The sequence below is a fragment of the Bos indicus x Bos taurus genome, chromosome 13, assembly GCF_003369695.1.
Source record: "Bos indicus x Bos taurus breed Angus x Brahman F1 hybrid chromosome 13, Bos_hybrid_MaternalHap_v2.0, whole genome shotgun sequence".
In the NCBI taxonomy this organism is placed as follows: Eukaryota; Metazoa; Chordata; class Mammalia; order Artiodactyla; family Bovidae; genus Bos; species Bos indicus x Bos taurus.
In genome coordinates, this window is record NC_040088.1 from 77,949,020 (window position 1) to 77,976,924 (window position 27,905).

Below are 27,905 nucleotides of genomic sequence, written 5' to 3' on the forward strand. Positions count from 1 at the left end.
CTAGAACTCGAGCTTCACATGTGTATATTAGAAAAAGCTTCATTTCCCCCTTGTCTGCCATGAAAGACTGCGGGAAGGGAAGACATTTTTTTTGATCAATCAGATCAGCATCACTGAATACAAAGGCCAGGAACATTTCAGGGACCCTGGGGATTCTCTGCATTCATATCAGATGAGTGAGCTTATGCATGCAATGGGGTAGGGCTTAGGAGGACAGGGTCTTCCAAACCCTCATAGTGAAGGAGGAAACAGACAGAACAGGCTCCATCTTGAAAGCAGGACTCCATCTTCGACTGGACTGTGGACTTTGAGCTATATGCCCAGTATCTATGGAAACGACATACCAACTGGAAAACCAGACCCCTGGAAGGAAGAGCCCCAGGGGCTCATACCTAGATGCTCTGTTGCCTAAAAGAATGCCCTAATTATCTGTGTAACTGAATAGAATCATGCATTCTATTATGCTTATTGGGGTGTGACCATAGACCTATTGATAATTGTCCACTGTTAACTACCTAGGCTTAAGGCATATGAATCACGAGTTAACTTTGATTGTATCTTTCTTTTCCTTTGCTCAGAGTAGTTTCAGGGATTTTGGGAGGTGGGTTTGGGCACGTACACTTAGGGTACATAAGGTTTTCACAAAAACTGGTTGGGGTCCTTAGCTAAGAGGAGACTCTGCCTTGGCCCACTGGTGTAATAAACTGCACTCCACTATCTGCATTGTCCTTCTGAATGAGTTTGTTTCTGGGAACACGTGGCTACAACAGTAGCCTGGAAACTGTGCTCCTTGGTCCCACAAAATGAGATGAACAAAGGGACTAGTGACCCGGGAACCAGGAGCCCTCACTCAGCAGAGCAGGAGAAGAATTATCCTGGGGATACACAGGACATGTAGGAAGGGTCCTCTATTTTGTTTTTTAGTGACTTTTCTATGATTGCAAAAGCAATACTTTATTGTCATAGAATATTTAGGAAATACAGAAAGACATGAAGAAAATAATCAAAATTCCCATTCTCCAGGTCAGGTCACTTGAACCACTTGATATTTTGGTGTATCTTCTATATCCTATCTAGCTATATATCCATGCTCACTACTATATACCCATGCTCACTACTATATATGTGAGAAACATTTTTTAAATGTAAATATACATTTATATACATATTCATACATGTTATATGTAAAAATGTAAATATGCCTATGCATTTATGGCATATATTATATATGAACATATACAGATACTATGTATGATACTCATACATATAATAAATACATATATTAAAAATAAAATCCCTTATAATTATACAGTAGAGATGATGAATAGATTCAAGGGATTAGATCTAGTATACAGAGTGCCTGAACTTTGGACGAAGGTTCGTGACATTGTTCACAAGGGAGTGACCAAAATCACCTCCAAGAAAAATAAATGCAAGAAGTCAAAGTGGTTGTCTAAGGGGCCTTACAAACAGCTGAGAAAAGAAGAGAAGGTAAAGGTGAAGAGAATGGGAAAGATATACCCATGTGAATGCAGAGTTCCAGAGAATAGCAAGGAGAGATAAGAAGGCATTCTTCAATGAACAATGCAAAAAGATAGAGGAAACCAATAGAATGGAGAAGACTAGAGATCTCTTCAAGAAAATTGGAGATATCAAGGAAACATTTCATGAAAGAATGGGCACAATAAAGGACAGAAACGGTAAGGACCTAACAGAAGCAGAAGAAATTAAGAAGAGGTGGCAAGAATACACGGAAGAACTATACAAAAAAGGTCTTAATGACCCAGATAACCATGATGGTGTGGTCACTCACCTAGAGCCAGACATCCTGGAGTGTGAAGTCAAGGATGGGCCTTAGGAAGCATCACTATGAACAAAGCTAGCAGAGGTGATGGAATTCCAGCTGAGCTATTTCAAGGCCTAAAGACGATGCTGTAAATTATGTTAGCAAAGTTCAAAAATTCAGCAGTGGCCACAAGACTGGAAAAGGTCAGTTTTCATTCCAATCACAAAGAAGTGCATTGCCAAAGTATGTTCAAACTACCCTACAATTGAGCTCATTCTGCATGCTGGTAAAGTTATGCTCAAAATCCTTCAAGCTAGGAGTCAGCACAACACGAATCAAGAACTTCTAGTTGTACAAGCTGGGTTTCAAAGAGGTAGAGGAACCAGAGACGAAATTACCAACATTCATTGGCATCTTAGAGAAAGCAAGTGAATTCCAGAAAAACATCTACTTCTGCTTCATTGACTATGCTTTGACTGTGTCGATCACAACAAACTGTGGAAAATTCTTAAAGAGATGGGAATACCAGACCACCTTACCTGTTTCATAAGAAACCTGTATGTGAGTCAAGAAGCAACAGTTAGAACCAGACAAAGAACCATGGACTGGTTCCAAATTGGGAAAGGAGTACATCAAGGTTGTATATTGTCACCTTGCATATTTAACTTACATGCAGAGTACATCATGCAAAATGCCAGGCTGAGTGAGTCCCAAGCTGGAATCAAGATTGCCAGGAGAAAGAGCAATAACCTCAGATATGCAGATAATACTACTCTAATGGTCAAAAGTAAAGAGGAACAAAGGAGCCCTTTGATGGGGGTGAAAGAGGAGAGTGAAAAAGCTTAAAACTCAAAATTCACAAAACTAAGATCATGGTCTGGTCCCATCACTCCACTGCAAATCAAAGAGGAGAAAGTGGAAGCAGTGACAAATTTTCTTTCCTTGGACTTCAAAATCACTGCAGACGGTGACTACAGCCATGAAAATAAAATACACTTGCTCCGTGGAAGAAAAGCTATGACAAACCTAGATAGCATATTAAAAAGCAGAGATATCACTTTGCCAACAAAGGTTTGTATTGTCAAAGCTATGGTTTTTCCAGTAGTCATGTATGGATGTGAGAGTTGGACTATAAAGAAAGCTGAGAGCTGAAGAATTGACACTTTTGAATTGTGATGCTAGAGAACACTCTGCAAGGAGATCAAAACAGTCAATCCTAAAGGAAATCAACCCTGAATATTCATTGCAAAGACTGATGCTGAAGCTGAAGCTCCAATACTTTGGCCACGTGATACAAAAGTCGACTCATTGGAAAAGACCCTGATGCTGGGAAAGATTGAAGGCAAAAGGAGAAGAGGATGCCAGAGAATGAGATGGTTGGATGGCATCACCAACTCAAAGAACATGAATTTGTGCAAACTCCAGGAGACAAAGAAGGATAGGGAAGCCTGACATGCTGCAGTCCATGGGGTCACAAAGAGTTGAACATGACTTTGTGACTGAACAATAGCAAAAATATTTTAAAACTTTTAAAATATTAATATATAAGTATGTATATACTTATATATGTAATTGGCATGTGTATAAATACATATATAAATATATAATATATAAGTATATAATATAAATAGATAATATAAAGTTTTTCTAAATAAAAATCAGATCAGATCAGTCACTCAGTCGTGTCCGACTCTTTGCGACCCCATGAATTGCAGCACGCCAGGCCTCCCTGTCCATCACCAACTCCCGGAGTTTACTGAGACTCACGTTCATCAAGTCAGTGATGCCATCCAGCCATGTTATCCTCTGTCGTCCCCTTCTCCTCCTGCCCCCAATCCCTCCCAGCATCAGAGTCCTTTCCAATGAGTCAACTCTTCGCATGAGGTGGCCAAAGTACTGGAGTTTCAGCTTTAGCATCATTCCTTCCAAAGAAATCCCAGGGCTGATCTTCAGAATGGACTGGTTGGATCTCCTTGCAGTCCAAGGGACTCTCAAGAGTCTTCTCCAACACCACAGTTCAAAAGCATCAATTCTTCGGTGCTCAGCCTTCTTCACAGTCCAACTCTCACATCCATACATGACCCAGGAAAAACCATAGCCTTGACTAGACGAACCTTTGTTGGCAAAGTAATGTCACACACAATTTTGTACCCTACATTTTTATACTTAGCGTTGTATTGCATTTTGCTCATTTATACAGGACAGTTACACAGTGCCAATTTTAGATTCTCCAGGTGTCCTTCACTGACTTTGCCTCCCTTTCCCCCCACCTGCCAATAGCCACCATCCAACTAGAGGCTCTAAAACTGCAGATTACATAAAGACTATGTGGCAAGTGAGGAGGTAAACATCACCTCTCCCTTCCCATGGGAACCAGTGAACCAGGCAATTACTGGGGGAACCAGCCCCCTTCCCAAGGTGCTGGGCCACCACCCTCCATGCGGATGCCTGCTCCACCCCACACACACACGCAGCACTAAATCAGGGCCCTGTAAGTTCAGCCGCCCCAACTCTTCAGGACCACAGAGAGCCTACAAATTCAAAGCGAATTGAAATTATGTTTTAAGTTCTGTGTGTTAGCGGGTGGGAGTTCAGATCATCTTTGTGCTAATGAGGGTTGATCCACTGCAGAGTCCTAAACAGTGCCCCAAATCACGTCATAAAGCCACACATGGGCAGACCCACAGTATGGTCAGACTACCTGCAAACCTAAACCCTCCCTTACCCTTTATCTTTATCAAGAAGTCTATCCAGGCAGAGTCTAAAACATTTTAAACAAAATGATGCAGGCTCTCATTTAAATAGTTTCAAAAGATATGATTTCAAAGAGCTCATTTCCATGTTTATTCTATTGACTCAATTTAAAACAAACTGCAACATGGAGCTCATAATAAGCCCAAACAGTTGAAGGATCATTTTCATTTTTGGAATAATAAGTCTTCCTTTTTTCCCCCTCTACTGCTGCAATTAGAAGAGAAAAGAAAATTGGATTTTAATTAATCAGCAAGCACTCCTCTCTTCCAATCACTGGGAATTTCGAGGCAGTAGAAACTACAGTGTGGGGAGGTTACATGGCTCCAAAAATAGCTGGAAAAAAACATATGACTCCTTGGCCTGGGAAGGTTTTTTTTTTTTTACCCAGAATTCAAAGGCAGTTTAATGTAACATTGGCAAACTCACGCACGCGCCAGCCAGGGTTTCTCTGAGCAGGAATGTTTTGCTGTGGATGGAAGCTAGCTGCAGCCCCCATGTCCCCTCCTGAGACCTCGGAGGGCAGTGAGCTGCTCTCCCCATCAGAAGAGCTCAAACCAGCAGACTGACTACCCATAGACACCCGTTTCTGCCACCAGGAGCCAGCTCGATATGTGGTGCACCTGTCTTCTTTCCTTTCCCAGCTGCCCGACCATCTCTTTTGTCTCAGGTACTGGCATTATAAGCCTTATTAATTATAGATCAATCTCTAATTTGAAGGTATGAGCCAAGACTGTAGGGGATCTCATTAACATAAGATTCAAGGCTGACTCAGAGCCTAATTGTATAGTAACAACAACAAAAAAAAATCAGGCTGGATTTAGGTTTGAACAAAGCCATTTCTCAGCAATGAACACATTTGTAAAGTATTTTAAGATACACATGCCATTCTGGCAGTCTTTCTGTTACTCTGATTTAATGTTTTCCTCACTGATGGTTACATGTTCATAAGTGTGCTTATAGGGAAACGTGTGTCAAGACCCAGCAGGCAGGAGCTGTTTATGGACTGTTCAAAACAATGTCTACAGAAAAGTGATAACTAAACTTGGAGGACTGCTGTGAGCCAGAAAGATAGAGTCAAGTTCAAACACACTTATGAAGTACTAAATGAGCTTCACTTATTAATGATTACTGATATAAGCCAAACAGAGACTATTGAATAAATATCTTTTTTCCCTGATCTATAACTTATGAAGGGGATGTGTCCTGTCAAGCCTCTACTAACAGCTGCTAAATGTTGGTCCGAAGATGTCTGCAGACCCAGAGAACTAGATTTAATTACTTCTTTAAGTTCCTTATTTTCAAATATAATTATATTCTGAGGTTCTGATATCAGAACTTCAACATATGAATTAGCAAAGTCAATTTATCCCATAACAGTAGATACGGGGTAAAGTTTGAAGTTCTGCATTTCTAACAAGCTCCCAGGGATGGCCACACTATTGATCCACAGGCCATCCTTCGGATGATCCTGGTCTAGGAGACTGCAGCTTCCACCCCTGTAACTGCTTTTCCAAATCATTGTTACTAAGAGAAGAGGGTTTATTCCTCAGATGTGTTGAAGCAGAATAAATTTCTACAGTTCTAGAGAAGATATTCTCCAACTTTAAAGTGCATCAGAGTCACCTGGGCTATTTACAAAAAATATAAGTTCCTAATCCCACCACCAAAGATTCCAATTAAGTAAGTCTGTCTTGGACTTTTCTGGAAGTGCAGGGGATAAGAATCTGCCTGCCAATACAGGGGACACAGGTTCAATCTCTGGGCCAGGAAGATTTCACATACTGTGAAGCGACTAAGCCTATGTGCCACAGCTACTGAACGCATGCTCTATAGCTGATGAGCCACAACTACCGAGCCTGAACACTGCAACTACTGAAGCCCACGAGCCTAGCGCCTGTGTTCCTCAGCAAGAGAAGACACTCCTCTCTGGAACCAGAGAAAGCCCGAGCAAAGCAACAAAGACCCAGCACAGGCAAAAAATTAACTAATTAATGTTTTAAAAGTAAGTCTGTATTTTACCAAGTGTTGAAGGTCACTCAAATACATACTGTCCTCCAGACCACACTTTGAGAAGTGTTGGAACGTCAACATTTTAGGAGTCAGCAAACTAAAATGGACTGGAATGGGAGAATTTAACTCAGATGACCATTATATCTACTACTGTGTGCAAGAATCCCTTAGAAGAAATGGAGTAACCATTATAGTCAACAAAACAGCCGCAAATGCAGTACTTGGATGCAACCTCAAAAACGACAGAATGATCTCTGTTCAGTACCAAGGCAAATCATTCAATATCACGGTAATCCAAGTCTATGCCCCAACAGGTAATGCTGAAGGAGCTGAAGTTAAATGGTTCTGTGAAGACCTACAAGACCTTCTAGAATTAACACCCCAAAAAGATGTCCTTTCCATTATAGGGGACTGGAATGCAAAAGTAGGAAGTCAGGAAACACCTGGAGTAACAGGCAATTTTGGCCTTGGAGTATAGAATGAAGCAGGGCAAAGGCTAATCGAGGTTTGCCAAGAGAACACACTGGTCATAGCAAACACCCTCTTCCAACAACACAAGAGAAGACTCTACACATGGACATCACCAGATGCTCAACACCGAAATCAGATTGATTATATTCTCTGCAGCCAAAGATAGAGATATAATCAGCAAAAACAAGACTGGGATCTGACTGTGGCTCAAATCATGAACTCTTTATTGCCAAATTCTGACTTAAATTGAAGAAAGCAGGGAAAACCACTAGACCATTCAGGTATGACCTAAATCAAATCCCTAATGATTATACAATGGAAGAAATAGATTTAAGGGACTAGATCTGATAGACAGAGTGCCTGATGAACTATGGATGGAGGTTCATGACATTACACAGGAGACAGGGATCAAGACCATCCCCAAGAAAAAGAAATGCAAAAAAGCAAAATGGCTGCCTGAGGAGGCCTTACAAATAGCTGTGAAAAGAAGGGAAGTGAAAAGCAAAGGAGAAAAGGAAAGACATACCCATTTGAATGCAGAGTCCAAAGAATAGCAAGGAAAGATAAGAAGGCCTTCCTCATTGATCAATGCAAAGAAATAGAGGAAAACAATAGAATGGAAAAGACTAGAGACCTCTTCAAGAAAATTAGAGATACCATGGGCACATTTCATGGAAAGATGGGCTCGATAAAGGACAGAAATGGTATGGACCTAACAGAAGCAAAAGTTATTAAGAAGAGGTGGCAAGAATACACAGAAAACTGTACCAAAAAGATCTTCATGACCCAGATGATCACAATGATGTGATCACTCACCTAGAGCCAGACATCCTGGAATGTGAAGTCAAGTAGGCCCTAGGAAGCATCACTTCAAACAAAGCTAGTGGAGTTGACGGAACTCCAGTTGAGCTATTTCAAATCCTAAAAGATGATGCTGTGAAAGTGCTGCACTCAATATGCCAGCAAATTCGGAAAACTCAGCAGTGGCCACAGGACTGGAAAAGGTCAGTTTTCATTCCAATCCCTAAGAAAGGCAATGCCAAAGAATGTTCAAACTACTGCACAATTGCTGTCATCTCACATGCTAGTAAAGGAATGGTCAGAATTCTCCAAGCCAGGCTTCAATAATATGTGAGCTGTGAACTTCCAGATGTCCAAGCTGGTTTCAAAAATGGCAGAGGAACCAGAGATCAAATTGCCAACATCTGCTGGATCATTGAAAAAGCAAGAGAGTTCCAGGAAAACATCTATTTATGCTTTATTGACTATGCCAAAGCCTTTGACTGTGTGGATCACAATAAACTCTGGAAAATTCTTCAAGAGATGGGAATACCTGATCTGCCTCTTGAGAAATCTGTATGCAGGTCAGGAGGCAACGGTTAGAACTGGACATAGAACAACAGACTGTTTCCAAATAGGAAAAAGGAGTACGTCAAGGCTGTATATTGTCACCCTGCTTATTTAACTTATACGCAGAGTACATCATGAGAAACACTGGGCTGGATGAAGCACAAGCTGGAATTAAAATTTCCGGGAGAAATATCAATAACCTCAGACATGCAGATGACATCACCCTTATGGAAGAAAGTGAAGAGGAACTAAAGAGCCTCTTAATGAAATTCAAAGAGGAGAGTGAAAAAAGTTGGCATAAAGCTCAAGCATTCAGATAGCAAAGATCATGGCATCTGGTCCTATCACTTCATGGCAAATAGATGGAGAAACAGTGGAAACAGTGGCAGACTTTATTTTTGTGGGCTCCAAAATCACTGCAGATGGTGAATGTTCAGTTCAGTTCAGTCAGTCAGTTGTGTCAGAACCTTTGCAATCCCATGAACCGCAGCACACTAGGCCTCCCTGTCCATCACCAACTGCTGGAGTCTACCCAGACCCATGTCCATTGAGCTGGTGATGCCATCCAACCATCTCATCCTCTGTTTTCCCCTTCTCCTCTTGCCCTCAATCTTTCCCAGCATCAGGGTCTTTTCCAATGAGTCAGCTCTTCGCATCAGGTGGTCCAAGTACTGGAGTTTCAGCTTCAAAACAGTCCTTTCAATGAACACCCAGGGCTGATCTGCTTTAGAATGGACTGGTTGGATCTCCTTGCAGTCCAAGGGACTCTCAAGAGTCTTTTCCAACACCACAGTTCAAAAGCATCAATTCTTGAGTGCTCAGCTTTCTTTATAGTCCAACTCTCACATCCATACTTCACTACTGGGAAAAACATAGCCTTGACTAGATGGACCTTTGTTGACAAAGAAATGTCTCTGCTTTTTAATATGCTGTTTAGGTTGGTCATAACTTTCCTTCCAAGGAGTAAGCATGTTTTAATTTCATGGCTTCAATCACCATCTGCAGTGATTTTGGAGCCCACAAAAATAAAGTCTGCCACTGTTTCCACTGTTTCCCCATCTATTTCCCATGAACCGATGGGACCAGATGCCATGATCTTAGTTTTCTGAATGTTGATCTTTAAGCCAACTTTCTCACTCTCCTCTTTCACTTTCTTCAAAAGGCTCTTTAGTTCTTCACTTTCTGCCATAAGGGTGGTGTCATCTGCATATCTGAGGTTATTGATATTTCTCCCGGCAATCTTGATTCCAGCTTGTGCTTCCTCCAGCCCAGCGTTTCTCATGATGTACTCTGCATATAAGTGACAATATACAGCCTTGACATACTCCTTTTTCCTATTTGGAACCAGCCTGTTGTTCCCTGTCCAGTTCTAACTGTTGCTTCCTGACCTGCATACAGGTTTCTCAAGAGGCAGGTCAGGTGGTCTGGTATTCCCATCTCTTTCAGAATTTACCAGTTTATTGTGATACACACAGTCAAAGGCTTTGGCATAGTCAATAAAGCAGATATAGATGTTTTTCTGAAATTCTCTTGCTTTTTTGATGATCCAGCAGATGTTGACAATTTGATCTCTGGTTCCTCTGCCTTTTCTAAAACCAGCTTGAACATCTGGAAGTTCATGGTTCATGTATTGCTGAAGCCTGGCTTGGAGAATTTTGAGCATTACTTTCATAGTGAAAGTATGCACAATGCATAGTGAAACTATTGCACAATTGAGATGACTTCAATTGTGCAGTAGTTTGAGCATTCTTTGACATTGCCTTTCTTTGGGATTGGAATGAAAATTGACCTTTTCCAGTCCTGTGGCCACTGCTGAGTTTTCCAAATTTGCTGGTATATTGAGTGCAGCACTTTCACAGCATCATCTTTTAGTATTTGAAATAGCTCAACTGGAATTCCATCATCTCCACTAGCTTTGTTCGTAGTGATGACTATAGCCATGAAATTAAAAGACACTTGCTCCTTGGAAGAAAAGTTATGACCAATCTAGAAAGCATATTAAAAAGCAGAGACATTACTTTGCAAACAAAGATCCATTAAGTTAAGTCTATGGTTTTTCCAGTAGTCATGTTTGGATGTGAGAGTTGGACTATAAGGAAAGCTGAGTGCCAAAGAATTGATGCTTTTGAACTGTGCTGTTCAAGAAAACTCTTGAGAGTCCATTGGACTGCAAGGAGATCCAACCAGTGCATCTTAAAGGAAATCAGTCCTGAATATTAATTGGAATGACTGATGTTGAAGCCTAAACTCCAATATTTTGGCCACCTTATGCAAAGAGCTGACTCATTGGAAAAGACCCAGATGCTTATAAAGATTGAAGGCAGGATGAAAAGGGGACAACAGAGGATGAGATGGTTGGATGGCATCACTGACTCAATGGACATGAGTTTGAGTAAAGTCCGGGAGTTGGTGATGGACAGGGAGGCCTGGCATGCTGAAGTCCATGGGGTCACAAAGAGTCGGACATGACTGAGAGTCTGAACTGATCTGCCAAATTCAACCAGCTTACTTGGTGAGTTCTTCAAGCTAGGGACTGTGTCTACATCATATCTCAAAATTTAATATGCATGTGCTTCACCTAGAGAAACTACAAAAAAGTAAATTTAGATTCTGTAGGTCTGGGATGGAGTTAGAGATGCTGTGTTTCTGACCAGCTCCCAGGTAATGCCAATGCTGCTAGTCTGTGAAGCACACTTTGAGTGGCAGTGACAAGGTTCCACATCTCACATGATGTTTGGGGCAAGGACTGATCCCCCTGTCTCACTGTAGGAACTCTGGATAATTCACGCACTGACCATTTATCCTTCATACATCTTCGCACCTTAATGCAGCACATAATACAATAAACCTTCCATTATCTGGTCTTCTCCAAATTGATTCCTCCTGGAGTTCATAAAATTCTTAATTCAATTGTCCTGAGGACTCTCCTTGAGTAATAGGAATTAGAATGTTGGGTTGCAGGATAAGAATTCTAAGTAACTTTGACAAATTGGAGAATTGTTGCATTATAAATGAACAGGATCAAGTCCAACAGGGAGAGGTGTTAGACAGTGCCCTTAGGCATGAAAAATAAAGGATACACCATGAGAAGACCTGTAAAGTACATGTGAAGTGAAAATCCAGAATCTCATCATTCAAGGTGAAAAATTACACTAAAAATAAGCATCCAGGCCAGGAACTGCAGAGGAGCAAGACTGCAAATGCCTCTCTTAAAATACAGAGCCCCGAGTGAAGAAGAGATATATTACTAGGCATTAAAATTACTCAACATGTGACTAAGTTTTAAATATTAGACTTGTGATAATTATGTTGGCATGGCTCCTAAACTGATTTTGACATTGTTTTCTATCCTGGTTATACCTACTGTATACTTAATTCCTTTAATAGTTATGAAAATCAATAAATCAGTCCTGGCACATTAGAACCACCTGGGTCATATTAAAAACTATCGATATCCAAGACCATTTGTATTAATTTCCTCAGGCTGCTGTTACAAAGTACCAGAAACTGGTTGTCTGAGAATAACAGAAATTTATTGTCTTATGGCCCCAGAGACTAGAAGTCTGAAAGTTATGTGCTCCCTTTGAAACCTGTAGGAGAAGGACCCCTTCTTGCCTCTTGCACCTGGCAGTCCCAGATGTTCCTTGTGGCCACATAACTCCAATCTAATCAAGTCAGATACAATTTAGCAACTCAACAATAACAAATCCTACCTAGTGATCTCTTTACATCTCTTCACATAATCCCTCCTGCATGTCTTCCTTGTATTCAAATTTCCGCTTTTTATAAAGACACTAGACATTTTAGATTAGGGTCCACCCTGAAGATCTTCGCTTAACTTGATTACCTCTTTAAGGATGCCATTTCCAAATTAGGTCACATTAAGAGGTACTGCGGAGAAGGCAATGGCACCCCACTCCAGTACTCTTGCCTGGAAAATCCCATGGATGGAGGAGCCTGGTGGGCTGCAGTCCATGGAGTCGCTAAGAGTCGGACACGACTGAGCGACTTCCCTTTCACTTTTCACTTTCATGCATCGGAGAAGGAAATGGCAACCCACTCCAGTGTTCTTGCCTGGACAATCCCAGGGACGGCAGAGCCTGGTGGGCTGCCGTCTATGGGGTCACACAGAGTCGGACACGACTGAAGTGAATTAGTAGTAGTTAGAGGTACTGAGCATTAGCATTTCAACATACCTATTTGAGGAGACACAACTGAAGCCCTGGGCCATCCCAGGCCAATTACATCAAAGTCTCTGGAGTGAGGTCAAGCACCAGTGTGTTGTAAGTGCCTCCAGGTGAGTCTACAGCTGGGATTGGGAATGACTGCCCTGAGGGAAGGTTTGCAAGGGCCTCCATTGTCATGGGACCTGCTAATACTGATGGTGATGAGTATTCAAGGAGACTTTGTTGCCTAAAGCATGAAAGCTGAAGGACTAGGAGATAAAGCTGTGCTGGTTCTCAATCTTGAACATACATAATATAACCTAGGAGCTTTAAAAACACTGACTCCTGGATACTTTCAGACATTCTGATGTAAACTCTCTGAATGAGACTTGGGCATAGAGGATTTTAAAAGCGCCCACAGGTCATTATCCTACTGTGCAATCAAGATGAAGACCACTGTCTACAAAGAAAGATCTGTTATGAAGTGGCCAAGATGGTCCTCAAGACTGGAAGTACTGGGACAAGAGCCCCAGGCTCGTGATCACACACTTTGCTATTTCCTCTCACCTTCTTACCTTTTATTTATTTACTTATTTTGAGAATAGAGGTAATTTTATTTATATTTTTAAAATTTTATTTCTTTTAACACAAAACATTTTGTATTGAGGTATAGCCAATTGACAATGTTGTGAGTCCCTTCACTGTTCAACTGAAACTTCTTACCTTTTAAAACAGATTATTTTCCAACATCAAGCTGAGGGATCTTTCCATTCCTCATATAAATGCAAGCAAGTCTTTCTCATTGTTGACTTCAAAAATATTCACAACCTACAAGTTGAGAGTTATGCTTTATTTGGTGGGAATTTTTAGAACTTCAAGCCTGGGAGGTAGCATCTCACAAAATCCTGAGAAAACTGCTCCCAGGAGGCAGGGGGGCAGGGACAGATTATACAGAAGTTTACAGCAAAAGGCAGGTAATCCAAACCTCAAAAGATTAAAGGAAAATCAGATATGTCAAGTTGAGGTATTTAGCGCTTTTCTATATATGGGAAGATGCAAGAGTCTGGGTTCATGGAAATCATTCCTTTGATATACACCTCAGCTAAAGTCATGCACACTCATCTCACCTGAACTTTACTATATAACCTTCAAGATCTTTGCCCCTTCCCTTCCTTTCCTGTGATCCTCCTTTGCCTTCCATGGAGTCATTCTTTCCAATTTCCTATGAGGGCTCCTCCTTTTCACCTGCCAGTTAACTAAATATTTGTGTCCATTTTAGACCTAGTTTTGTCTTATTTTGGGTTAGTTTGAAGTATACAAAATGATGCTCTTCGCAACCACAAGTGGATAAATACAGGTCAATCATACAGTTTAAGTTAATACCCTATGCCAGTGACATGTTAACCATACCACCCCTGGCTTTAGCTCTTTCCTGTGTATATGGTTGCTACTCAGACCAGTTGCCAAAGTATTGCAATATTTCCTGCCAATTGGTTCATTGCCCACTGCCCTCCCACTACCCTGACTGCCCTGCCTCCTTTCCTCGGATTCCTGATACCTCCCAAAGATCTAATAACTAAAAGGAAAACGCTTGGCCTAACAGGGAACCCTGAGATTCTGCTTCAAGACTATGGCATCAATCTGTCCTGATAGGATGGTGTCCATGTTATACTGATTGTGGAATATTTTCATGTACCCCTATGTATTCATGATTTCCAAATGTATCCATCCATTGTTAAGAAATTATCTTGTCTTGGCCTCAGACCCATATTGCCACCTGACTCTCCCAACTTTAACATCAAATGGACACATCAGAGCCAACATGTTCACGATGGAATATCAAACCTCCCCTTCGAGACAGATTTTAACGTTGGTTACCACAATAAATTAAATCTCCAGGCACCCATGCCCTAGTGTAGACTCCTCTCACACTGACCCTGGGTTTCGCCATGGACTTGCCTTGGTCAGTGGGATGCTATCAAACATGGCGGAAGCAGCAGCTTAAGAAGTGCTTGTCCTCTTAGAACACTCCAGGGGGCACCTGCCAAGCTCTAAAGAAGCTCAGACTAGACTTCTGTGTAATGAGGGCAGGTAGCAAGAGAGGCCATGGGGGCATTGAGGCCCCTGATGTTACTGAGAATTCCCACTGTATCCTGTCCAAATGTGTCACCTACAGAATCCTGAGATGTAAAATATCTGTTATTTTAAGCTTCTGCATTCTTAGACAGGGTTCTCCAGACAAACAGAACCAACAACAGGATGTATGTATATATATAAAGTAATTTTTTCCTTACTTATTAGTTTACTGTAAAAAATAAGCTCATGCAATTATGGAAACTGAAAAGTCCCAAGATTTACAAGGTGAGTCAGCCAGCTGCAGACCCAGGCAAGGTGATGGGTAGTTCCGGTCTGAGTCCAATTGCCAGAAAACCAGGAGTTCTGACCGTGCAGTTCTAGTCCAAGGGACAGGAAACTCAAGACTCAGAAAGATCGATGTTTCCATGTCAGTCTGAAGGTAAGAAGATGCCCAATCCCAGTTTCAAGGTGGTTAGACAGTAGGAATTCCCTCTAACTCAGGGAAAGGCAGACTTTTTGTTCTACCCAGGCTTTAATTGATTGGATGAAGCCCACACACATGAGGGAGGCAGTTTACTTTACTCAGGCTACCAACAAAATGTTAGTTTATCCAAAAACACCCTCACAGAAACACTCAGAAAAGCATTTGACTGAATACCTAGACATCCCCTGACTCAGTTCAGTTCAATTCAGTTACTCAGTCATGTTCAGCTTGTTGCAAACCCATGGACTTGCAGCACACCAGGACTCCCTGTCCATTTCCACTCTCAGAGTTTACTCAAACTCATGTCCATTGAGTTGGTGATGCCATCCAACCATCTCATCCTCTGTCATCCCCTTCTCCTGCCTTCAATCTTTCCCAGTATCTGGGTCTTTTCCAGTGAGTCACTCTACACATCAGGTGGCCAAAGGATTGGAGTTTCAGCTTCAACATCAGTCATTCCAATTAATATTCAGGACTGATTTCCTTTAGAATGGACTGGTTGGATCTCCTTGCAGTCCAAGGGACTCTCAAGAGTCTTCTCCAACACCACAGTTCAAAAGCATCAATTATTCAGTGCTCAGCTTTCCTTATAGTCCAACTCTCACATCCATACATGACTACTGGAAAAACAATAACTGACTAGACACAGCCTTATTGGCAAAGTAATGTCTCTGCTTTTTAATATGCTGTCTAGGTTGGTCATAACTTTTCTTCCAAGGAGAAAGAGTCTTTTTATTTCATGGCTGCAGTGATTTTGGAGCCCCCAAAAATAAAGTCTGTCACTGTTTCCACTGTTTCCCCATCTATTTGCCAGAAGTGATATGACCAGATGCCATGATCTCAGTTATCTGAATGTCAAGTTTTAAGCCAACTTTTTCACTCTCCTCTTTCACTTTCATCAAGAGACTCTTTAGTTCTTCTTCACTTTCTGCCATAAGGGTGCTGTCTTCTGCATACCTGGGGTTATTGATGTTTCTCCCAGAAATATTGATTTCAGCTTGTGTTTCATCCAGCCCAGCGATTCTCATGATGTACTCTGAAATTAAGTTAAATAAGGAGGGTGCGTTCCCAATTTGGAACTAGTCTGTTGTTTCATGTCCAGTTCTAACTGTTGCTCCCTGACTTGCCTACATATTTCTCAAGTGGCAGGTCAGGTGGTCTGGTATTCCCATCTCTTTCACAGTTTGTTGTGGTCCACATGTTCAAAGGCTTTGACCTAGTCAAAGCAGAATTAGACATTTACCTGGAAGTCTCTTGATTTTTCAATGATCCAACAGATGTTGACAATTTGATCTCTGGTTCTTCTGCCTTTTCTAAATCCAGCTTGAACATCTGGAAGTTCATGGTTCACATACTATTAAAGCCTGGCTTGGAGAATTTTGAGCATTACATTACTAGCTTGTGAGATGAGTGCAATTGTGCAGTAGTTTGAGCATCCTTTGGCATTGCCTTTCTTTAGGATCGGAATGAAAACTGACCTTTTACAGGCCTGTGGACACTGCTGAGTTTTCGAAATTTGCTGGCATATTGAGTGCAGCACTTTCACAGCATCATCTTTTAGGATTTGAAATAGCTCAACTGGAATTCCATCAACTCCACTAGCTTTGTTAGTAATGATGCTTCCTAAGGCCCCCTTGACTTAGCATTCCAGGGTGTCTGGCTCTAGGTGAGTGATCACATCATCATGATTATCTGTGTCATGAAGATTTTTTTGTATAGTTCTGTGTATTCTTGCCACCTCTTCTTAACACCTTCAGCTTCTGTTAGGTCCATACCGTTTCTGTCCTTTATTGTACCCATCTTCACATGAAATGTTCCTTTGGTTTCTCTAATTTTCTTCAAGAGATCTCTAGACTTTCCCATTCTATTGTTTTCCTCTATTTCTTTGCATTGATCACTGAGGAAGGCTTTCTTATCTCTCCTTGTTATTCTTTGGAACTCTGCATTCAGATGGTTATATCTTTCCTTTTCTCCTTTGCCTTTCACTTCTCTTCTATTCACAGCAATTTGTAAGGCCTCTTCAGGCAACCGTTTTGCCTTTTTGCATTTCTTTTCCTTGGGGATCGTCTTGATCCCTGCCTCTGTACAATGTCACAAACCTCCATTCATAGTTCTTCAGGCACTCTGTCTGTTAGATCTAATCCCTTGAATATATTTGTCACCTCCACGGTATAAATGTAAGGGATTTGATTTAGGTTATACCTGAATGGTCTAGTGGTTTTGCCCACTTTCCTCAATTTAAGTCTGAATTCAGCAATAAGGAGTTCATGATCTGTGCCCCAGTCAGATCCCGGTCTTGTTTTTGCTGACTGTGTAGAACTTCTCCATTGTTGGTGGCAGAGAATATAATCAATCTGATTTCAGTGTTGACCACCTGGTGATGTCCATGTTTAGAGTCTTCTCTTGTGTTGTTGGAAGAGGATCTTTGCTATGAGCAGTGCATTCTCTTGGCAAACCTCAATTAGCCTTTGCCCTGCTTCATTCCATACTCCAAGGCCAAATTTGCCTGCTACTCCAGGTGTTTCTTGAGTCCCCACTTTTGCATTCCAGTCCCCTATAATGAAAAAGACATCTTTTTTGGGATGTTAGTTCTAGAAGGTCTTGTAGGTCTTCATAGAACCATTCAACTTCAGCTTCTTCAGCATTACTGGTCAGGGCATAGACTTAGATTACTGTGATATTGAATGGTTTGCCTTGGAAACAAATAGACTCACTCAAGTTGGTACATAAAATTAACTATCACAACTTCTAATCTTTGAGTGGTTTATTGGGCCTCAATAGATGACAGAAAAGCTGGTATTCCTTCCATGATACGATACAGGACTGATCTATATAATATAGACTCAAATCTACCCCTTATACAATATGACACACTTTGAGAAATGACATTACCATTAAGGGAATGAATCCAAAAGCTAGGCTTATTTTAGAATAATATTTTCCCTCATTTACACTTGATTATTAATATGTGATCCTTCTACCTCCTTATCAGTTTCATAAGGCTCTTTAACCTCACCGCCATGGCCCTTGGTGGCACAGAAGTGGCACACACATGGGACTACGCTGTCTCTGCTCCATTCAAGGGCAAATCCATCAAGCCTCAGTGTTCAGCTCACCCAGGAAAGCGGCCACATAATTCTCCTCAACATTCCACTGCAGGCATGTGAATCGGTCACGTGGTGTGCAGCTTGTTTGCTCTCCCTGTTCTAGACCCTCCTGATTTATCACCTGTATTAAAGCAAAAGCCATTCTGCAGGTTACACTAACCTCTCCTCCCACTACCCAAATCAATTTATCTTCTGCCTTTTAAAAAGATTACCAAATTCATCTTCCTAACATGCATTTGAAGTTGTCCGGGTTGCCAACTGTGCTCACCCAGGGCTCCCAGGTTTTCGGGTGTGTTAGATTGTTTGCAAAGATGGCTCCAGTTCTCTGCACTTTCCAAATCCATGTCCCATGTGACGTGATGTTTCATCTCCTCCCATCAAGAAATAAAATCTGTTTCTCCATCTGTGAATCTTAGGGGCCTGGTGACTTCCTAGGAACAGGAGAGGTGATATGGTGGAGATTCTCAGCCTTGGCCTCATGAGGTTTTGTGCATGTGCCCTCCCTTGGAACACTGCCACTGGCCTGGGAATGAACCTGGGCTAGCCTGCTGTGGAGGAAATAACATGGAATGGAGCCACATCCTCCAGCTAAGCAACCCCAGACACATCAAAGGGCATAGCCAAGTCAGCTAAGCCACCTGACTACTCACAGCTGAGCAGAAGTAGATCATTATAGCAGTAGTCCCCAATCATTTTGGGACCAGCGACCAGGTTTAATGGAAGAAAAGTTTTCCACAGACCAGGGGTAGGGGGATGGTTTCAGGATGATTCAAACACATTATATTTATTGTGCACTTTATTTCTATTTATTACATCAGCTCTACCTTAGATCATCAGCCATTGAATCCTGGAGGTTGAGGACCCCTGTTACAGAACAAGCCATAGCCACTCATGTGACCCAAAGACTGGTGAGGTTTTGTGGATGGTTCTTATACAGCATCTTATGGCCATAGGTCATTGATTCAAGATTTGCCTGACTCTTTGCGACCCCATGGACTGCAGCCCACCAGGCTCCTGTGTCCATGAGATTTTCCAGGCAAGGATACTGGAGTGGGTTGCCATTTCCTTCTCCAGCAAGTCCATCACACCCCTATTTTCATGATAAAAGAAAAAATACAGTAAGAGAACTCATCCAACTTCACCAAGGAACCAAATAAAAGAGCCAGAAAACCTGTTGGTGGCTATTGAAGGAAAAGCTTTATTAACAAGTCTACAAGAACACAAGGGGGCACCTGCCAAGCCAATGATGCTGGTGCTAGCGCTTGCATCATGAGTTGGAGACAAAGCCTGCATCAGCACCACAGTGTCCTCAGAATCTTCAAAGGCCGTGTGGCAGCATCAGAGGCCTCGGCAGCTGACATCCCTGCAGGGAACTGAAGCAGGTGAAATGGCAGACACCCCGTGGTAGCTCAGAGGACTGTGACTGTGAGAACATTGCAGACGAGGCTGGGAGACTGTCAGCAATGAAAGCAGGCACCTTGAAAGGTCCTGCCAAAGAAAGAATGCCTTGAGATGATGTTTTTGACTCTATCTTACTCCACCACCTGGTGTGGACTTGAAAATAATGATTTATAAAATCTGAAATTGTTCAATAATTCTCCTTTATTCTCTCTCAAAAAAACAAAACAAAAAAAACAGCTGGTTAACCCTGAAGGACAAGTTCATTCACCTCTCGCCTCATATGGATGCAAGACAATGCACACACAAGCTGTTCACCTGCATCCTCTCTGCCTCCCCTTACTCTCCCACACCTCTTAGATCATTCATTCCCTGCCATGACAGCTGGAAAAGTGAATTCCTTCCTGAAAGATTATCTCATAAGCCTCATAGTTCCCCTCCCTCTGGGACACAGGATTTTATGCAGAGAGAAGAAACTAAAGTTCTTTGCTTCAAGCTACAGTATAAGCAGGGGTATGGTGTTCCCTTCCCTTTACCAGAAGCAAAAATTAAACTTGTTGCTGCAAAAAGAAAAAATGGCCATAAATTCATTTGACTTCTCAGGTGGTGCTAGTGGTAAAGAACCCACCTGCCAATTCAGGAGACATAAAAGACTGAGGTTTGATCCTTGGGTCAGGAAGACCCCCTGGAAGAGACCATGGCAACCCACTCCAGTATTCTTGCCTGGAGAATCCCATGGACAGAGGAGCCAGGAAGTCTCTAGTTTATAAGGTCACAAAGAGCCGGACATGACTAAAGTGACTTAGCGTGCACACACACACACACACACACGCACAAATTCATTGCAGATCCTACCATTAAAAAAGAAGTCTATTTTTCCCCTCCTTGAAGCTGGGCTTGGTCATGTGACTTGCTTTGGCCAACAGGACATAAGCAAATGCCATGCAAAGAAATAGCAGGTTGAAGGCGCCCAAGCCAGCCTGCCAGAGAAGCCATGTTGGGGAAAACCAAAGCGCCCGACCTTCAGTCCACCACCCTCCAGACACGTGAGTGAGGGCATCCTTACCCACCCAGTTGACAGGGTCAGTTGCCACATGAGCAAAGCTTAGGCAAGAGAGGCTGAAGGATGGCCCAGTCTAGTCCAGTTCAAATTGCCAACCCACAAATTTGTGAGCAGATAAATGACTGTTGGCATAAGCCACTAAGTTTTGGAATAGCTTATTTATGCAGCAAACCCTAGTGGACACATCACTAAAAACAAGGTATCGGATGTCAGAGGTGAATGATGCAGTGGGGAGCCATTACATCTCCTCATATAAGGTGAGCTTCCCAAACCACAGCAAATCGTAATGGGGACAGGATGGAAGGATTTACTTCTGTCTCTGTCATCAGAATCTTATTTTAAAAGCCCAAGGGGAAAGGAAGATAAAACAAACAACAATAAAAAATACAAAGTGAAATCAAAATAATAGCTCCTCTCAAATCTTAGAAAATGAAACAGGTGTATTTTTCTGCAGAGTAGTTCTGCTTATGTAAACGATGTGGCTGCCCATCGTTTTTTTCCCTCCTCTTTGGTTTAATAAAAAAATTCAGAATCAAGTTTAGGTCCTACTTCTAAGAAATGACTAGGACTTCCCAGAATTCAATGTACTGGTCATTTACTTATTCGGGTGTGGGGCTTATTTTCCACATATTGTACAAACTTTTACTTCTATTCCACCTCATTTTCACCTTTTTCCAGAATATATTTGCCTTTGAAACACTCCAAATGCCTTTTGAATGAAGACTTGACATAGGTAACATTTACTTTTTGAATTATTTCTATTTTGAATCAGAGGCACATCTTAAATTGAGGTGACCACAACATCCAGTCTTTGTTTTCTCTTTCTACTTTTTCCCACGTGGTGATGGAACGAGTCATGGGAAGGGAGGAGGAAGTGGGAAATAGAGGTGGTAAAACATTTTGCAATTTTCCAAGTGCTAGATGTAATCTAAGAGATGTGCATTTTCCATCGAAATAGTTTTCTCCATAACAGTGCACACTCTTATTAGAGCTGTAATTTTGCTGACAGAGCCCAGAGTTGCTTCACTCAGCATTCTGCACTTAGAAGAATACACACACACACACACACCCCCCACATTCATCACTATGCTTTGATTTGCCCAGTCTCTTATTTATTTATTTTTCTGAGATCCATAGCCTTCCTTGTGGCTATCAACATTTCCAAATGATTCTGGGACTGACCGCACTTGCATGAAGTTATTTGAATTTTGATCTGTATCTTTAATTAGGAGCATTGCTTTGAATGCATTCATTTGAGTAGTGTAGTCAAACAGCTACTGTTTTGTTTTTTGTTTTTCTGTAATGTGAGTAAAAAAATTAATAGGATTCAGGGATTAGCTTGAATGTCTTCTTTTATGTGACCTAGATAATATAGTGTCTTATTATGACTGCATTCCTGACAATAAAGTATACAGTGTTTTCCAATGAGTTAAAACAGTAGCTATATAAATACAAAACATATTACTCATATCTATTGTGTATCTAGTCGTCCATTATTAATATTAATCATCTTTGCTTTCTTCCATGGAGCTTAAAGTCCCATGTATTTTACAATCAAAACTGTCAAGAATTATAACACTACTCTATGTGATCTCTATAAAACGAGATATAAATGCCAATCAAAGAGGCCATTGGTTGCTTCATTTATATTCAAAGTGCTCTGCCCATAAATTACATTAATAGTTTGTATTCTCCTTACCTTGTCTCAGAAGGAGCTCAAGGCATGTTTGACCCTTTCATTCTTATAACCTTTGCTTGGGGAGAAAGCCACCCTGGCAGGCCCTGGGCTCCCCTTTGCCTCATACACACCCAACAAGGAAAACAGGGCCCTGTCTGCCTCTTTCCTGTACATTTCCAGATTCAAGATCCTGATTTAAGAGGGAGCAATGTGTGACTCAGGGGACACATCTAGGTCACCACCACAATCCTCTCCACCAAATCAGAGCTCTTTGGGGCCATATTTATTGCTTCTCTTTTCTTTGGCAGAGAAGAAAAATTTATAAACACAATATCCATTGAAATGTCATCATCAACCCATCTCAGAGTGGACTCCTTTTGAACTCCTGGAATAATATATTAGATGATGGAGTCCAGGGTATTCCAGCTTAATACCAACTTGTATTCTTTAGTGAGTGCTATTTGAGCAAAATTGAATTCAAGAATATATTCAACTTAGAGCATCCTTTCAGTTCAGTTCAGTTCAGTAGCTCAGTTGGGTCCAACTCTTTGTGACCCATGAACTGCAGCATGCCAGGCCTCCCTGTCCATCACCAACTCCTGGAGTCCACCCAAACCCTTGTCCATTGAGTCAGTGATGCCATCCAACCATCTCATCCTCTGTCATCCCCTTCTCTTCCTGCCCTCAATCTTTCCCAGCATCAGGGTCTTTTCCAATGAGTCATCTCTTCACATCATGAGGCCAAAGTATTGGAGTTTCAGCTTCAACATCAGTCCTTCCAATGAACACCCAGGACTGATTTCCATTAGGATGGACTGGTTGAATCTCCTTGCAGTCCAAGGGAGTCTCAAGAGTCTTCTTCAACACCACAGTTCAAAAGCATCAATTCTTCGGCGCTTAATTTTCTTTATAGTCCAATTCTCACATTCATACATGACCACTGGAAAAGCCATAGCCTTAACTAGATGGACCTTTGTTGGCAAAGTAATGTCTCTGCTTTTTAATGTCTCTGCTGTCTAGTTTGGTTATAACTTTCCTTCCAAGGAGTAAGCATCTTTTAATTTCATGGCTGCAGTCACCATCTGCAGTGATTTTGGAGCCCAGAAAAATAAAATCAGCCACTGTTTCCACTATTTCCCCATTTATTTGCTATGAAGTGATGAGACCAGATGCCATGATCTTAGTTTTCTGAATGCTGAGCTTTAAGCCAACTTTTTCACTCTCCTCTTTCACTTTCATCAAGAGGCTCTTTAGTTCCTCTTCACTTTCTGCCATAAGAGTGGTGTCATCTGCATATCTGAGGTTATTGATATTTCTCCTGGCATCCTTTACTAATCCATTTTGAGATGTTAATACTCTAGGTACCTCCAGAGAATGTGCTAACAAGCACAAGGCAGTGAAACAAGAGAGGTCATTCCTCAAAGACAGCAAAAGTGCCCAACTGACTGCCTGATAATACATGAAGTACGTGTCTTCCTGCTTTCTTCCCATTTCTTAAGACATCTATTATCTGAATTGTGAACACTGAACCACGCTGGGGGAAAGCCACCTTCCACCAACCTATAGATCAATCCCTTCAGATGACAAATGACAGAGGGAAGATCAGGCTGGCACTCAGAGGTTCACTGTCAGAGCCCTGTCCTAGGCATCCCCCACCATTTCTCCTCTTTCTCTTCTGATAACTCCCTGGCTCTAATTGGAGGCAGGAGCAGCACTGTTAGTACAGGATTTAATATCAATACTGGCTGGCACTGTTCTTTTGTAGATGAGGAGAGATTCCTGGCACTGTCCTCAAGACCAAAGAAAATGAGAATAATCACTACTGCCGTGTCTTATGTTTTATGAGGGTAGTTGTTCACTAATTTACTCAAACAAACATTGAGCCCATACTATGTACCAGGCACTCTTCCAGTTTGGGAAAAAGAGCAATGAACAAAACAGACAGAAACCCCTCCCTTAGTGGAAGTTTAAAATGTAAGGAGAGGAACAGTACAAAAACCAAATAATAAGTAAAACTGCTGCTGCTACTGCTGCTAAGTCGCTACAGTCGTGTCCGACTCTGTGCAACCCCTTAGACAGCAGCCCACCAGGCTCCGCCGCCCCTGGGATTCTCCAGGCAAGAACACTGGAGTGGGTTGCCATTTCCTTCTCCAATAAGTAAAACATACAGTACATAAATGGTGTTGTGTACTATTGAGAAAAAGAAAGCAGGGGATGGATTAGGACATGGGTTTTCATTGGCACAGGACACTCAGGGAAGACCATGCAGTGGAGAAAATATTTGGGTCAAGCACCCAAGTTGTTGATGAAGTGAGGAATGTGCTTATCCAGGGGAAGAGCAGTATATTAATAAACAGAAAGCAAACGTCAAGCACTGAGACAGAACACATCTGGTGTGGTGCAGGAACAGCCCAGGTTTGGTGGGCCTCAGTAGGGAGAGGCCAACACCAAGGCTCTCACAAGCGCAGGGCCATCCATTTGCCATGAAGAAGGGGCCATGATTAGGGATGTATTTGACCCCACAGTCATCCGGGATGAACCACTCTGCCACCATATTTTCACATTCTTTCACGTTAAACTCAGTAATCCCCCACTTCTTTGAGATGTGGATCTTCTGGTGGCCAGGTAACTTGAAGTTGACCCTGCAGAGGGACTCAATCACGTGCTCCTTGTTCTGCAGCTTCATGTGGATAGATGTTACTAACCAAGCACTGTGTACCCTGGGGTTTTCCAAAGGCACTGCACAAACCTGTCTCCAGTCTAGAATGGAGATAGCATGCCAGTCGCAGGCCAGTCATGAATGTCCACTGGAAAGAACCATCTCCAGGGTTCCTTAGCGCAACCTGCAGAGGCAAAATATACCACCAAGGAGGCTGCTGTTTGCAGCCATTGCACACAGCATCCCCACAGCCCAGGTTTGATATTCCAAAGATGGCCACCATGATAGTCCCTTCCTGCAAGACCTTCCAGAGCCTTGACATTTCTGTCCTCTGTTAAGAGTCTGTGTCTCCTCCCCTTGAATCCGAATGAGCTTTTGTGATTGCCCTGACTTGTAGCTTATGGCTTGTCTGATAGAAGTGATGCTAGGTGACTTCCAGGCTTGGGCATAAAAGGCAGAACAGCTTCTGCTGAGCTCTCTTTCTTGGATGCTGGAAACAGTTCCAGCCACCATGGTGTGAGGAAGCCCAGCCACGGGAAGCTGAGCGTCTAGTGGACAGCACAGCCCAGGCGAGGAGCAGAAGCAGATGCTCCAGACCCAGGGCCGAGCCCCTCACCTGACACTGGGAACAGCAGCGCTGAACCTTCTCCAAGGACCCCAGAGCAAACTGCAGGGCTGTGAGAAGGCTGAATGATTGTCATTTTCAACCATTTTGTTTTGGGGTGGTCAGGGGGCTGGATGGCCAAAACAAGTGAAGTAGGCAGTGGGTTAGGATACAGTTAAGGGACAGAATGGGCCAGTCTTTGGGGCCTTTTACACACTAAGGCTAATGCTTTGCCTTTCACTCTAACGGGAAAGCCACCAGGCTGATACACAGATGCTGGTCACTGTCTCTGTCCTCGATGTCATCAAGAAGACAATGTCCAGTGGGTACACGGCTCCTTCCTTTGGACAGAGAGTCTTTCCAAGAGAAGGAGCCTTCCTTTTGCAGGCCATATTTTGCACTCACAGTGACAAACTCACTCAGAGATGGATCTGACCTTCCCATTTCCTGTCACAAAATTGCAATAGTTGCCTCTATGGTAAGCACCAACCCTCTGTGTCACTGAGAGACTTCAACCTCAAAACCCATATAGGTTTTAGCCAACTTAGACCCATAGGTGCCCAAATGGGCTGAGACAAAGAGTGCTTCCCACTGTGGCTTCTGGAGGTTGTTCTCCCTCTGGTTCAATAAGCCTCTCCATCAGCTGACTTTGGGGGACTGCAGCGTGGCCCACCTGGCATGGAGACATTTGCTTTATCATGTGGGAGGGCAGGTAAGTGCAGTGCCAGCAACAGAGTATTTTTCAATGCTGAAAGGCTCAGAAAGAAGAGCACTGAAAGAAACCACCCTTCTTTTAAAAACCTGAAGTACAATTGATTTACAATATTGTGTTAGTTTCATAAAAGAATCCATCCTTGCTGACATCTTCGACAGGTTAATGCACCCATGTGAGGTGCAATATGTGCTGTCTTTGGGGCTGATTTTATAAGCTTGCTCAGTTTGGTAAGTTTGTAAAATTGATCAGCCTCCCCAAAATGGGGCAGGTGAAACCCAGCGATGATGGCAGCCACAATGAGTCTGGAGGCAGTGTGCCTACCACTCCTGAGTCACACAGGGGCTAGGATCCTGGCTGGCCCAGCCTGGGGCAATGCTGAGGATTCTTCATTAAGGTCCAGAATGAGCCAAAATAAACTCTCTTCTACTGAGTTATTGAGTTTGAGGCAACTGCTAAGAGTGATCAGTTTCCACAAATTACGTTCTTTTCCTGAGCAGATTCAAAGGGAACATTCGGGTAGGTGGATGAGCAACAAGATTCAACAAAAACACCCTTAAGATTAGGCCAGTCAGGAAGAAATAACTTCTGTTCTTGTCATTTTATTTTGTGTTAACCAGTTCACCTAATGGTAGTTTGTGAGATGCTGAATAGTATTTTGGATAAATGTCTTAGGGAGTTGCCTTGAGAACCTTAATATTCTCACCCACACTGGCATGAAGGAAGGTTGTACTGCCACCGAAAGACATGCCAGACAGAAGAATGATGACACACATTTCAGCTTGGGATTTGTTCCCATAAATTCGAGGTCATATCATTTCATCAGAGGGATGTTAAGCCTTTCTTAAGACAACCAGTCAAAGAAAGTGAGAACTAGAGGGTCCCTTCCAGATGTTCTCCTCATTTCATAGGTGAGAGTCCTGAGTCCCAGAACAGATAAATGCCTTAGTTAAGGTCCTTAGGTGTTTGGAGGTCAATAGCCATACAGTTTAAGTCTTAGGGTTTGGGTCCTTTAACATTACTGTGGTTGCTGATAGCAGAAGCCAGTTACTCCAACATCATGCAGCATCAGCACCTGGTATACAAAAGGCAACACATAATGGCACCCTCCCCACATAAGGCTGTGAGATCTTTGATGGCAGAGTTAGGTTTTGTTTATGCTCAACTCCCCAGTGCCTTCCCACAATAGGGGATCATTTGTAATAGATAAGTGGACAGACATTGGATTCCTGACACACTAAAAATGTTAATTTTTTGTTGTTTCTTATTGCTGGAAAACCAATTTATTAAATATTTATTGACTGCCCATTCTTTCTCATTCATTCAGTAGATGTGGCTGAGCATCTTCTATGTGCTCAGTGAGTGGATACAGGAGTGAGCAAAGCAGATGGAACCCCTGGTCTTGTGGAGTTGACACACCTATGACTGTGTCCAGCAATAGCTGAGCAGCCAAAATGGTCAACCTGCCTTGACACACCAGATTCACAGTCAATCAGATGGGCCAGCTTAGATACTTTAAAAAGCTAGACAGCTGTTCAAGACAGAATGGTGTCAGTGGGTTCAGATAATAAGTTTTATGGCTGTTCA

At 42.3% G+C, this 27,905-nt stretch overlaps 2 pseudogenes; both read right to left on the reverse strand.

Annotated features, from left to right (window-relative positions):
* The window catches only part of LOC113902739, a 161,562-nt pseudogene extending 136,533 nt beyond the window's left edge, over window positions 1-25,029 (reverse strand).
* Window positions 25,030-25,158: 129 nt separating this feature from the next.
* Window positions 25,159-25,303, reverse strand: LOC113903798 (annotated as a pseudogene).
* Window positions 25,304-27,905: the final 2,602 nt, after the last annotated feature.